General features: G+C 39.8%; 1 protein-coding gene across 4 annotated transcripts in view; it reads left to right on the top strand.

The window, feature by feature from the left end:
- The window catches only part of PTPRM (protein tyrosine phosphatase, receptor type M), an 840,737-nt gene that overhangs the window by 626,146 nt on the left and 200,153 nt on the right, over window positions 1-14,438 (top strand). The gene's annotated exons all lie outside the window — the stretch shown is intronic.

Below are 14,438 nucleotides of genomic sequence, written 5' to 3'. Positions count from 1 at the left end.
GGAAAAGAAAAAGCAGGTACAGAAAGCGTGTGGTGGATAGTTGGATATATTGAATGTAGGCTTCCCATTAAATGATATTATAAAATCATTTTTCTTAGTTGTGATAACATTATTGTGGTTATATAGGAGCTCCATGCTGAAGTCATATTTAGGGATAGAAATAATATCTGAAGCTAAGTTGCAAATGGTTAAGGGAAATTCTATGTAAGATATAGACAGAGAGATACCGAGAAACAGCAAGCGAAAGCCAGTGTTAACAACTGCTGGAACCAGGCAAAGGGTACTCAGGTGTGTATTGAACTGCTCCTTTGCCTTTACTGTGGAGGGGAGGATGTTCTGAATGAGAAGCTGTGGTGAAGAAAGCTATCAAGGAGCAGTAATACAGCTGCATTTTCTCTTCCAGGTGCTTACAAATAGATTACGTGTAATTTTTATTCTTCTTTCCAATTTTATACTTTCCAGTATAAAAGTCAACAAAATGTCTCTAACTCCCAAAGCCCTTTGAAAAACATGATTAAATGACAGCATAAGGGTTTTCTTCCCCAGTGAGCTATGGTCAGCTGTAATGAGCAACAACTGTCCTGCAGCCTGTGGCCAGATGCCCTCCCCACGGGAGCCTCTTGTGCAGACTCAGGGAGCTTTGGTCACCTGGGCCCAACATGTGTGGAGCAGACAGCAGAACACAGTAGTGAGTGCACAGCTGGCAGCCTTCTGCTTTGATTAAGATGCAGAAAGTGTTGAGGGACCCAGGGCTTCCTGAGTTAGAGAGACTGTGGGCCACAGGCCAAGGCTTAAAGAGAAAGAGCTATACCCCTGTCTCAACTCCAGGCACAGTGGCTGTAGGGACAGCACCCAGGCCACTCTGCTGCATGTCGCTGACCCTTGGCCTGTCTTATTAAAGTACTGTGCATTTTCCAAATTGTTTCAGACACACTGGGTCTTCAATTTCCAGTTCTTGTAGATGCCGTATTAAGAAACGCACCAGCCCATATAAATCTGACATGTCTGGTTTGGGTTGACATTGACTCTTTTACCTTAGTGACACTCTGTAATGTCATACTCCTACAAAGATCCTCCTTGTCACACAGGGGGCCTTGAGAGGCCATTGTGAAATCAAATTTTCTTTCCAGTCATCTGTCCTTTAATCTTTTCCCTCTTATTTTATATGTCCAAACACCACAGTTCAAAATATGTTTAGAATCTTTAATTTGGCACTAAAACTTTAATGCCATCTCCTCTTCTTAGCATTTCTGTCTTCATCCCCTTCATCTTCCTTGGCAGCCTGACTATTTCAAAAGCTAGTTGTATCTATAATGGTTTTGTAGTGAATGTGGTCACTTATGGTAGCTGAGAACACTGGTTATTTTAGCCAATTGAGTTTTGAGATTGGTGGGAAAGAAATCATGGGCGAGGTGTTCAAAACCAAGAGCTGATTTGTGGAAAACAGCATTAAAACACCGTCACTAGAAAGTGATGGCGGTGGAAGTTGTCCGTAGAGTGACTCTGCGTTCAGGGCTCTGTGTGAGGACTGAGGGGGCACCCTGAAATCCACACTGGAAACAGGAGGCCCCTTTATGAATAGGAGCTCCAGCTCCATCCATGGTAGCTGTAGGTGCTCATTCATTAGGCCTTACTGCTTTCTTGTGAGTGCAGTATCAACATGATTTATGGCATAGGCAGTCTGGAAATAACATGAACAGCAAATAGCACAGCCGTGACTAGATTCATCCAACATATCCTGTCTGTTCAAAGGAAATATAGAAATCTACTTCTTAATGACATTTTTGTGCTGCTTTTTAATTTTTCTTGCTTTTGAAATACTGCGTTGTTCAGTATTCCTATTTGGAAATGTCATACACTTAGAGTGACATAGTGTTAGCCCAAGACTTGGTGGTTTTGTCAGATCTCTGTTTTGTCAGATCTGAGCTGCACTCGCCTCTTTTACTATTGTAAGGATTGGGCATACAAACCTTTCTTCTCAGGAGTCAAAGAAGGCTCTCCTGAGGAACTGCCTCCCCAGCACCTGGGAGCCCCCCCACCCGAAGGCAGCACTCTGCATGCAAACAGCATTCACCCTGAGGACAACATTCTGCACAGAAACCTCTCAAAACTACAGAATTGTCATCCACACTTTGGCCAGGAGTACTGGGAAGTAGCCAGGATGGAATTGAGTCAATTCTCAGCTCTTAGAAGATATTTTGGTTTTTTGGTTTTTTGTTTGTTTGTTTGTTTGTTTAAATAATGTTCTGGGAAAGCCAGTTACAGAGGCCTTTCACAAGGACTTCATTGGCTACCTGTAACCTCTGGCCTAAGTATGTATTTGCTTTGTGGTTCCATCTCACGTGAAATTAGTAGAAGGTGAACCCAGTGATGGCTGTCTTTTACAAGGGTTGGCAACTGTTAGGATGGATGTGTGGATTGACTCAGCCAGCACCACCATTTTGAATGGGTTAGGGAACAGTAAAAAAGAAATCTAAAATCCTATTACTAGTTATCTACCCAAAGGAAAAGAAAGCGCTATTCACAATAGCAAAGATTCGGAGTCAACCTCGCGTGCATCAATGGATGATTGTATAAAGAAAGTATGGTATCTGTACACTATAGAATACTATTTAGCCATTAAATAATAAAAGAAGTCATATCTTTGCAGCAGTATGAAGGAACTAGAGGCCATTATCTTCAGTGCAACAACTTAGACACAAAAAGTCAAATACCAGGTGTCCTCACTTACAAGTGGGAGCTAAATAATGTGTACATATGGTCATAGAAGGTGGAAAAATAGACATTGGAGACTCCAGTTAGTGGAAGAGTGGGAGTCAGGTGAAAAAGAAATTCCTGAATGGGCACAATGTACACTGTTCGGGTGATGGTTACACTGAAAGCCCAGACTTCACCACTATGCTATATACCCATGTAACAAAAATGCACTTGTACCATTAAATGTTATACAAATAAAAAATAAAGACAAAAAATCAATCCTCACATCATATGAGAAAAAAATGAAAAGAACACAGTTGACTCCTTACCTAAACTTAGGTAAAATTTGTATTACTAATTAGTTGGTATTCCTTTCCACTTGAGCACTCTGACCAGCTCCCTGGTAGTAACAATCTTTCAGAAGGGTCTTAAAGAACTAAAACGAGCATCTGCTTGTATCCAATGAGCCATCCCCTAGAGTGTGAACCGTAATTTGGCTTGGATGAAGCTGGCGGTGAGGAAGTTTTGTAGGATTATCTTGCCTCGGCATTTCTTAAGAACTCTGGGATTGGAGTCTGTCACCTTAATCCCTTTCAGAAGTTCCAAGGTAAGCCTGCCTTAGGCTGCCTTACGTCAAGAAAAGGTCCTCACTACAGATGTAACAAGAGCTGTCAGATGCTTTCTTTTATCTTCAGGTGAAGTCCTATACCTCTGTTCCTTGGTGCTGTTACTGTTAGATGGGAACAGGAGTGGAATGAGCAGTGTTTACCTCCTTAAAGGAAAGTGCTATGCCAATACAAGGAGGTGTTGTGCAAGTCAGCAGTGCACCAGCACACTGGTTTTGTGCAACTTACAAACTATCCTGTTTGCACATAGCATTTGCCGAAAATATCCAACTGCGTAGGACTAGTGCCCAGTAGAGGGATTGGCAGAAAAACACTCATTTTAGCTGACTTTCAAATTATTTTTCAAATTCAACACCAACTCAGTTAAGGAAGACCATTAGATTATGTCAGAAAGCAGTTTGGAAAACATTTATCATCTGTAGGGAGCCCAGCACTGATGTTTCTAAGTGGTGTGTGATGTTGACATGTTCCCATATGTCACGATATGGTCCTTACTTCCCCTGTTATGAGCTTGGGTTGGAAGTCACCGTTCTTTTGAACCTTGATGTCACCTCAGGACAGTCTGCTAGCACTCAGAAATTCAAAATTGCCTGAAGTGCATGGTGGGATGTCTATCTGTATCATATCGTGGGCAAACGTCTGACTTGAAGGCATCAAACAGGCAAACTGGAAAACCATGAAGGATGCTAAGTTTTGACTGTGTCTGGGTAGTTAATTGGGAGTGTATTATGTAGAAAGCCAAATAAATGCTTATTTCAAGCTCTTCAAGGTAAAGGACAATATTTAATACTGGTTGGTTTTGAGAGATTAGTTTATGCCCATAAGAAATATTCAGAAATATTTGTTGAGTATGTGAGTGAACAGCAGGGCATTAAATAACATTACAGTCATGGTCTTTATGAGCATTAGGCCAGTGTTCTATGTAATGAGGTAAATTATTTAAGGTTCTTGTAATGTATTATTTTAGGTAAGAATATTGCTGTTTACTCAGTGTTTTTTCATGGAAGATAGTGTGCTGTACAGATTCCATGTCACTAAGCTAAGCATCTATGAAGCATTATTGATAATCAGTCAGTTGACTATTACATACAAATTTCAATGTGGTCATCAACACTTAAATTTCTTTAAAGTTAAAGGATAGGAAAGCTTACCAAAAAATGTTACTTTTTATCACTTAGTAGAATTTCATGAGTCACTAGTTTAGAACTTTCATTTCCATTCATAGGACAAGGTTAAGAGAAACAGAATTAAGAAGTTGCTTAGGAGTAGGCTTTTCTGTTTATTGGGAGTCAGTATTGGATATTCATAAATTTATAATCTGCATTATGTTTCAGCGATGTGTTAATGCTGAGTTCATAGGATTAATCAGGCCACATGCTGTCCTGTGGTTTCACTAATATACTTCTCAGTCACATCAGCACTTTTCTCTTTCACACCACACACAAAAAGCCTTACAGAGCAGTGGGTAAGCAGTCCTAACAGGCAAATGTTCAGACATAGTGAAAGAGAAGTTTAGTTTTTCTGTCATGGTTGCTGAACAAGATAATGTTCTCTAACTCTACGATAGGAAAATAGAGCCAAGGCACTTGGCTGCCGACACGCTCTCATTGAAACTTCATGCAGGACTTCACCAGTCATTAGAAGCTCATTTTAGGAATTCCAGCCTCGAAGGGATCATGGAGAAGGTGGGATGGAATGACCTGAGTCTGATGGGTGGAAACAGGCCACGCTTGCTCTCTCCCGCCTTCTCCTGTGTGGACACTCTGCCTCTGGAATTTTTAGTAACTGGGTACCTGTTGGAAGATTAGTTCCTTTTGCTAGGCTGTGAACTAGCGAGAGAGTATGCATTCATTTCACTAAAGTAAAATTTTGCCTTTTTTGTTGTTGTTAGACAGGGTCTTACTCCTGTCATCCTGGCTGGAGTGCTGTGGCACAAACATGGCTCACTGCAGCCTCAACTTCCCAGGCCCAGGTGATCCTCCCACCTCAGCCTCCCAAGTAGCTAGGAGCTACAGATGGGTACCACTATACCCAGCTAACTTTTGTGTTTCTTTATAGAGAAAGGGTTTTGCCATGTTGCCCAGGCTGGTCTCAAACTCCTAGGCTCACGCAATCTGCTTGCCTCGGCCTCCCAAAATGCTATGATTACAGGTGTGAACCACCACACCCGGCCAAAATATTGCTGCTGATTTTTAGAAATTGAATCATGATTTTAGACTGAAGTTGTGTCTTTTTTAAATGAAAGCCATACCTCTGTATTTCTAAGAAATCCGATGAGATCATCATCCCACCAGGTATTCACTGGGCTCCTGCTTGTGCTCCACTGTCTGTGCAGTGCTGGTTCTGTAGTGGGGAGAGGAGCTAAACAGAAAGTAATCCAAAGGGCTACATCTGTCATTCTTAAGGGTGAACCGAGTGCTTCCCACCTTACCCTTTTGGCTACAACCAGTGGGATTGGCTGCTGCCTTATTGGCTCTGTTTATCTAGATATGGTGGAGATAGCATTGCCCAGTTAGATGGGCTAATATACTGACAGCCCCCAAAATGCCAGATTCCAGAATAAATAAAATCACTCAGTCATTAAGGTGATGTATTTAACTGGGCTGGCTGGGCTAATTTCTCCATGTTACCAGTTATTACTGGGCAGACAAAGTCAGGTAGCGATGGCAGCAAAAGCCCATCTGGGGCCTGAGCCTGGAGGAGGAGGAGGCTGACCCGGCCCTCCTCAGATTGAGCTTCTAATGACTGGTGAAGTCCTGCACAGAGGACAGCTTCAGGATAAGGAGAGATCAGATCATGCCTGCTCCATCCCTGCGAGCTCATCTTCTCTCTCCCCCATCTGCATGGTCCTCTTGATTTTCTTCATAATAATAACACTGAAATCCTTTGAGTGTTAACATTACTGTAAGTGTCAGCTGTTTATGCTGTTATGTGCCTTCGGTTATTTTAGCCTTACCACAACACAGTAAAGGAGACACTAGCATTGTCCTTATGTTACGGCTGAGGAAACTGAAGTGTGGAGTTTAAGTAACTGGCCCAAGGTAACAGACGCGGTGATCAGAGGAGCAGGGACCCACAGCCAGGCAGTGTGACACAGAGCCTGCGCTCCTCACTCATACCCTGCTTCAGGTGTCACAGGTCTTGGGAAGAAAAAGAGAAAGTTTACACCCTAAATAACATTGTAAAAGGACAGTGCACTGTGTCTGCCAGTCAGCAGAGCTGTTTGATGATACAGGTACGAGACACCTAAGCAAAGTAAAGTTGAGGTCAGTGCAGCTCTATAACAAAAGATAGGGAATGCTCTAGGTCTCCTCAAGAAAAATCTACACCACGGATTTCTGTTCTCACCTACAGCTTAGTTGCCCAGGAAGATTCATTTATTATTTATTTAAGTAATACATCACAGGGGCAAGATTCATTGAAGTGAAGGTATTTCGTTTCCAGCTGTCCTACAGGGAAACACTGAGCCCAAATAAATCCTACACATTCTCCCTGGAGAGGGAGCAGTGATGATTGATTCATTTTTGCATCCGTCAAATGCCTCCATAGGCCAAAGAGTGCATTTTGTTCCCTCCCTTAACAAGATTCTCTTACCTTTGTTTCATTCAGGCTTTATTGGCGCTGTGTTTATAAATGAGATGGCAATGAAGAGAAATTAACACTGTATCCCAGTTTTCTGAGTCAAAGCCCCAATTCCAAACAGAAAAAAAAAATCTTGTTGTTAAATAATATATAATATTGTTTGTCACATATAATAGATATTGCTACTCATGCCCAAAAAGAGACTTTACAACTGTCCCTGTGCTAGGCGAATGACTGGTCTACAGGCTACAGACTGTGCACAGAGCTCTGGGGAGGTCCTGAAACTCACCTGATAGCAGTGGCCTTGGGACTGAATATAAACTTCTACAGTCACAAGACCTTAAGAACTTACAAAGTAGTGAAAGTTTGGGAACTTCAAAAGCAGTGTCTAGGATGGCAGACGTCATTGCCGTGGTGCAGGGGCCTCTCTATGATCCCATCCCTGTGCCCCCACCGAGACTCAGGTGGACAGTTTGCAGGTGGGGAGGGAGCTGGGCTGTGACTCAGCAGTCATGTGGGGCAAAACCAGGGTCGGGGCTTGACCCTGCTGGTTTAGCTTGAAGGTGGGGCAAGTGACTGGCACCTAGTCACAAGGCATTGTTGTTTTTACACATTTGACTTGATTTCACCCATCAGACTCAGGGCTGGCCCTGTGAGGCTTTTCCACTCCATTCAGTTGTTCTTTCTTGAGTGTCAGAGGGAGGAAGTTGTAGTCTCTGTTCTGGGGAGCTAAACACACCGCAGCCCCTCTTGGCCTGTGCCGTGACCCATGCAGCACAAAGGCTGGCGAACAGTAATCACTAGTTCCAGTGACAACAACACTAACGTTTGTACATCATGCAAGTTGTAGTCTTTTATTTTAACTGAACCTTTTTATTTTCAAATAATTTCCAACTCACAAAAAGTTATAAAAATAGTACAAAAATTGCCATATACCTTTTACCCAGATTTCCCAATTATTAAAATTTCACATTTGTGTGTTTCTGTATATGTGTGTGAAAGTCAGATACAATGCCTTTTTACTCCTAAACACCTGAGAGTAATTCCTAAAAAATAAACATATATTCCTTTACATAACTGCAATACATAAATTATAATTTTAAATAATTTAGTAAAATATATTTGTGTTACTCTAAATGGTAAAAAAAAGTTTTTTCTTCTACTAATTCATGTGATTAATAATACTATGACATGGAGATTAGAAAAATTAAGATTTAAGACCACGCACAGTGGCTCCCGCCTGTAATCCCAGCACTTTGGGAGGCTGAGGCAGGTGGATCACAGAGATCAGGAGTTCAAGACCAGCCTGGCCAACATAGCAAAACCTGTGTCTACTAAAAATACAAAAATTAGCCGGGTGTGGTGGTGTGCGCCTGTAATCCTAGCTACTCGGGAGACTGAGGCAGGAGAATTGCTTGAACCTGGGAGGCAGAGGTTGCAGTGAGCCAAGATCGCGCCACTGCACCCCAGCCTGAGCAACAGAGCAAGAAACTGTCTCCAAAAACAAAAAAGAAAAATCAAGATTAAAAAAATATAATCTTCAGTTTTACATATATATTAATGATTGTTTCTTTTTCAGGTGATTATTTTTTAAAATATGTGAATGGCTCATTAGTACTTGTGTACTTTTAAAAACATTTATGAATATCACACCAAAATTAGATTTTGGTGCTATTACTATATCTCTCTGTTTATTAGCCTGCTCAGGCTGGCGTAACAAAATACCATAGACTGGTTGGCTTAAACAATACACATGAATTTTTCATAGTTCTGGAAGCCAGAAGTCTAAGATGACGGTGCTGACCAATTCGTTTCCTGGTGAGGGCTCTCTTCCTAGTGTGTGGATGGCTACCTTCTTGCTGTGGCCTCTCATAGAAGAGAGTTCTCTTCCTGTTCTAATAAGGACACCAGTCGTATCAGATTAGGGCCCACCCTCAAGACCTCATTTAACTCTAATTACCTCCTAGATACCCCATCTCTAACTATAATCACATTGAGGATAGGGATTCGACACATGAATTTTGGAGGGGCACAATTCAGTCCATAGTGCATGGTCTGTCATTTCATTTCAACATCATTGGGGAACATCTTCAAGCACATGATACCTCCTTTGATGTGTTTTGCTGCTTAAAGGAGTGGTGAACCCTTGACAGAAACATTATCATGGATTCTCCTCTGTGTGTTTACTGACTTCATTGTGCTTTTCAAGTTTTCTTCCTCCTTATACAACATAAAACGACATTTTGGGAAAAGTACTCTGAATATTAAATGCATTGTGCAAATTTGATGCTGGTGCTTGAATTTCAAGGCAAGGTATATCATGGGCTTGACCTTCATGTCTTCAGACTCGAAGAGCTTCCAGTTTCTCAGACTAGATTATTATAAGATCTCATACCACAGTTATTTTGAGGGAAGAGAGTGGAAAATAGAGATTAACCAGAAATCAAATTCCATTTTCCCAGCCCTCCCTTGGCAATGCCTAGTGGTCACATTTCAAAATACTATACACAGCTATTTTACAGTAAATAGACATATTTTGAAGTGGTGCGAGAGAGGAGAGAGGCGTCTCTGCCATAGTCTAGTTATCATATTTCTGTTCATTCTGTGTTCAGTGTGGGCCCAGAGGACTGAAGAACAGTCAGTCAGCACCTCTACTTTTTGCCTATGGCATCCAGAAATTTCTCCATATGCAAAAAAGCAGGGAGAGGAGAGAAAGATTAAGATGTTTCTGTCTGGTTTCAGTCATATTTTTAATTCTTCTTTCCCACTTTTATTTGTTCTCTGATTTATTTTTTTTTTAATGGTAAGAAATTGGCAGGTTTCTCACTGATCTGCCTGTGTTTACCATACTGCTGATAATTCTTGTAAACTGTCCACCATCTCAGTTCCTTATCTCATCATAGCTTTTTATTTCTTTACAGATCAAGACCACCATCCTTTTAAGCATTTTTCTCCTTGACTCTGTCTCGATTGTCCTGTTCTTTCTCACCTCCTAGGCAATTACCTTATCTTAATAAAATATAATTGGGCCAGTAGACATTTCTTTCTATTTGAAAAGCCTCCCACTGTAGCTTGTGGACTGATCTCCCTGCCAGACAGTGCACAGGTCCCCACAGTGCTCCTCTTCTTCCATGAAGGACCAGCTAACCTCATCTCAGGCAGTATAGGACTGATTGCTTTCCCATTCATCATCCCTGAAAAATGAGTTTACACTTTAATTTATAAATATAAAATATATTTTCTTGTTTACGGCGAATTAAACTGAATTGTATTTGTGCAATTACTGAATTACATAACTGAATGTATATCTACGTAGTTGAGATTATTCTTGGGAAATGCAAGGAGGGACTCCCATCTGATTCAATTATATGGAACAGCTCTAGGGTAGCACCATTCTAGGCTTTGAGGGTAACACGATGTAACTGGTGTTGTATACATTAACATTCATAGACTTCCTTGGCTGTTCAAAATAGCTAGAAATCAGAGAATTATGATACACACTACTACGGAGTGAATTTCTGGGTATGTGTTGTATTAAAAGAAAATAGTAACACAAATTTCCGAAGTTTTTGTAGAACATCTGGCTTTCATTCTTTCAAAAGGTCAGTGTCATTAAAGAAAGAAATCCTGGGGACTGTTTTAGGTTAAAGAAACTAAAGAAACATGATGACTTGATGTGGTGCTTGATCCTTGATTCTTGAGCAAAATAAAAACTGTAAAAGACACTGGGACAATTTGGAAGATGCAGATATGCATATATGTTAGATCATCTTTTTGTGTCAATGTAATATTTCTTAAGAGTAATAATACTGCAGTTATCTGGAAGAATTCCTTGTTCTTAGATGATACTTGCTAAAATATTGGGGGAAATTGTCATAATGTCTTCAACTTTCAAATGGTTTGGCAAAACAAGTGTATGTATGTATGTCTATGTGTGTGTGTGAGTAAACACACACACACAGTGAAAAATGGAAGTCGCAAAGATTCATTTTTATCATTCCTTATTTCTTCTAAGCAAGTAAAAGATAGGTTTCTAAATTAGCTTTCCTACTAATAAATAAAATATTTTTCTTATGCTCAGTCAGGAAAACTAAATGGGAGAGGCAAGCCCACCTAAGTCCTTCCCTGTCAAAGAGGGCGTGGAAAATACATCCTAACAGTGTACCCAGCAGCCTCCAGAGTCTCTGGTTCCGTATGTGCAGGATCACCTAAACCACATGCCAACTGCAAGATGGTTTTCTCTGAGACTTCTTGGAAAAATAAACCCAAGAAATTCAAATCACTTGATGTCGAAAGATCTAAACAGAGATTGCAGACTTTACCTGTGTAGCTCTCTGGCTGGTGAGCAGAATGAGATTGGGGTGGGGGTGAAATGGCACTCATTATTGAACACCTCTTCTGCTTACAGTTGCAGCAGCAGCAGCTAGCTTCCCCCCAAATATGACACTTCTTACTTGTCATCACCTATGATACTTTGGGAGGTATTTTATCCTCTTCTTTATATATGTGTGTGTTCAGTTGTGTGGGGAAGTGAATTGAGTCTTAACATTTTGAAGTAAAATAGGCTTGTTTTCTTTTTAAATCCCTCTAGTCATTTAGTGAAATACTCTGGTAAGGCTTTATTATTGAAATATAAATAGAAGGAAGATTCGTTTTGAAAGCACAATGCCATCTTAGCACTAACACCGAAAGAGAAAAAAAAATGAAGACTGTACTTGGATGTCAGAGTTTTGGGGGAGAAAACGGATTCCAATTTGAAGGGAGATGACCCGAGCTGGACAGCTGCCTCCACAAGGAGCCCCATTAGCGTAAGAAGGGGAGCCACGTGCTAGGAGGGCCATTTTCTCCATTCTTCACACCACTTAGGAGTGTTCAGCAATCACATTTGGACTTGATACAGAAAATCACTGCATTGAGAGTCCTTCTTCATAAGTAAGCCATATATGGTAACTAAAAAAAAAAAAAAAAAAAAAAAACCCTAACACTTCCCATCACAAAACAAATTTTTTGAGGATTAACAGGCTCGCGTTTTCTCTCTAGTGTGTCAGGGTTTGTGATACTTCTGGTCAGAGTGTGGAAAGAGTTTGGGCTATCAGCACATGCCATATTCTGTTTGCTTTGTATGCATTTGGAGACATAAAGTGATATTTTACTGGTTAAGTTTCTGCTAAGTGCTTAGATTTTCTTTATAGCGTTTCTCTTACACTGCTAAACAAAATATTGTGTGGCTAAATGATTTCAGCTTCTCTAATTTACTTGACAATTAGACAGTCGTTCTAGCCTTAGGAACAAAATATGTTCATCATAAAAAAATTAAGAATGTGATCTAAAGTTCAAAGCTGAAATATTAAAACATTTAGTAAGTAGAAAGCTTTAAGAACTATTTACTTAATATGCAAAGAAACAGTCATTTCTCACTGCTGTAAATTCTATTCCTGCACATGAAAGGAAAATATATCAAGTTTAACAATTCAATACTAAAAAAAAACCCTGTTATGTGAGTTCTCCAAACAAACAATCCTATTATCCCTACATCCAGGTATGGCCTTAGGTTATATTTTTATGATTTCATTTTTGGAGATATATACCAAACGTGCATATGGTTTTCATCACTAGAAATAAACTACACCGAGTCCTTTGGGTTTGCTTTCTTTATTTCTTTATTATATGTTTAATTGATCATGTACTTTATAACTTTCAATGTTTTGACATTTTAGAGTACAGCAATGTGCTGTATTGCTGTACTCCACATATAGTTATATTTGGAACGATATGTTATGCTTGAGTTAGAAAAATAATTTGACACATCCACTACCAATAACACATGTTCAGTGGATATCATGCCTGCCAGAAATACTTCCATTTACACACTGCTAGCTTTCATACAGAATTACTTACTTGTTCATCTCAGGACATAGTGTGAGCTTGTACTATGTAATATAAAATAATCTTGTTGCATAATGAATTTCTATTATCTGAGAGTTGTTTACATTTGATGGCATTTTCCCTCTTAGACAAAATGAAATTTAGTGAGAGGAAAATTGCTAACGTTTTTAAAGCCAGCACTGATATTTCGGCATTACGGCGTATTTGGAGTGCCCAGTGATGAGGATCACTGTTCTTTGGTGGCAGCATGTGAGGTCTGTGAAATGCGGGAAATGGTCTGTAACCTAATGAATCTCATAAGAACATATACATATTGAAAGGTGATTAATTTAAAATAAGGGATGAGCTGAGGATAATGATTGCTTTGGAGTTGAGCAAAAAGAGAGGTTACCATGGACCAAAAGAGAAGATGCATGAAGATGAACAAAAACTGAAGATGCACCAAGAAATGGCTGTTGTAATAGTGGAAGTAGAGAGAAATGCAGAGTGAGATGAGGGGGAGAGATAAGACTGGAGGCACAAAAAGACTTTGTCAAGGCTGAATTTTTTTTTCTTTTTTTTTTCTTTTTTTTTTTTTTTTTTTGAGACAGAGCCTTGCACTGTTGCCCAGGCTGGAGTGCAGTGGCACCATCTCGGTTCACTGCAAGCTCCACCTCCCAGGTTCATGTCATTCTCCTGCCTCAGCCTCCCAAGTAGCTGGGACTACAGGCGCCCGCCACCACACCTGGCTAATTTTTTGTGCTTTTAGTAGAGATGGAGTTTCACTGTGTTAGCCAGGATGGTCTTGATCTCCTGACCTCGTGATCTGCCCACCTCGGCCTCCCAAAGTGCTGAGATTACAGGCCTGAACCACTGTGCCTGGCCCTGAATGTTTTAATAAGCAACAAATGACTGATGCTCCTAAAGTAATCCATTCAAATTCACATACTTTAATAGAAAATGGGCAAAGGACATGAACCATTAGTTTGTAAAAGAGAAGATGCAGATGATCAATATATGTATTAAAAGCTGCACAACTTCATTAATAAGCAATGAAATGGAAATTTTCAAAGTTAAATGCTGTGTATCACATCACATTGAGAACTTTTGAAATCCACTTAGGATACAGTGAAAAGGGCATCCTTGTGTAAGTTCTGGTAAGAATAGAAATTGGTACAATTTTGGGGGAAGCAATTTATAGCTTGCACCACTACTCAAACATGAGTCTCAGGTAAATTAATATATTTAGAATTTCTTCTAAGGGAATTTTCAGATGCAGTGGTTATAGATAGGGTTTATGGTCACAGGATTGTATATGACAGTGAAACATTTGGGCACTACCTAAATTTCCAATAATGGTGACATGAATAAATAATGGTGCACATTTCATTAAGTGTGATTAGTCATTAAAACCTGTGTTTTCAGAAAAAGAATTTATAACGTGGAGAAATCATGAAATAAGTGGTACAGTAAAATCCAAATGTCATTTAAAATACAAATGTATAAAAAAGACTGGATAGGAATACTCTGAAGTGTTAGCAATTCTGAATAGTAAAATAATGATTTGTATTTTCTTAGATCCTCTCTATATTTTTTAGATTTTATGCAATGAAAATGAATTATTTTTAGAAAAATTATATTGCATGCTCTTGTATTTTAACAATTTAT

Source organism: Theropithecus gelada, chromosome 18 (assembly GCF_003255815.1).
Source record: "Theropithecus gelada isolate Dixy chromosome 18, Tgel_1.0, whole genome shotgun sequence".
In the NCBI taxonomy this organism is placed as follows: Eukaryota; Metazoa; Chordata; class Mammalia; order Primates; family Cercopithecidae; genus Theropithecus; species Theropithecus gelada.
Note: the sequence above shows the minus strand (reverse complement) of the source record. Positions and strands in the feature narration are given on the sequence as shown.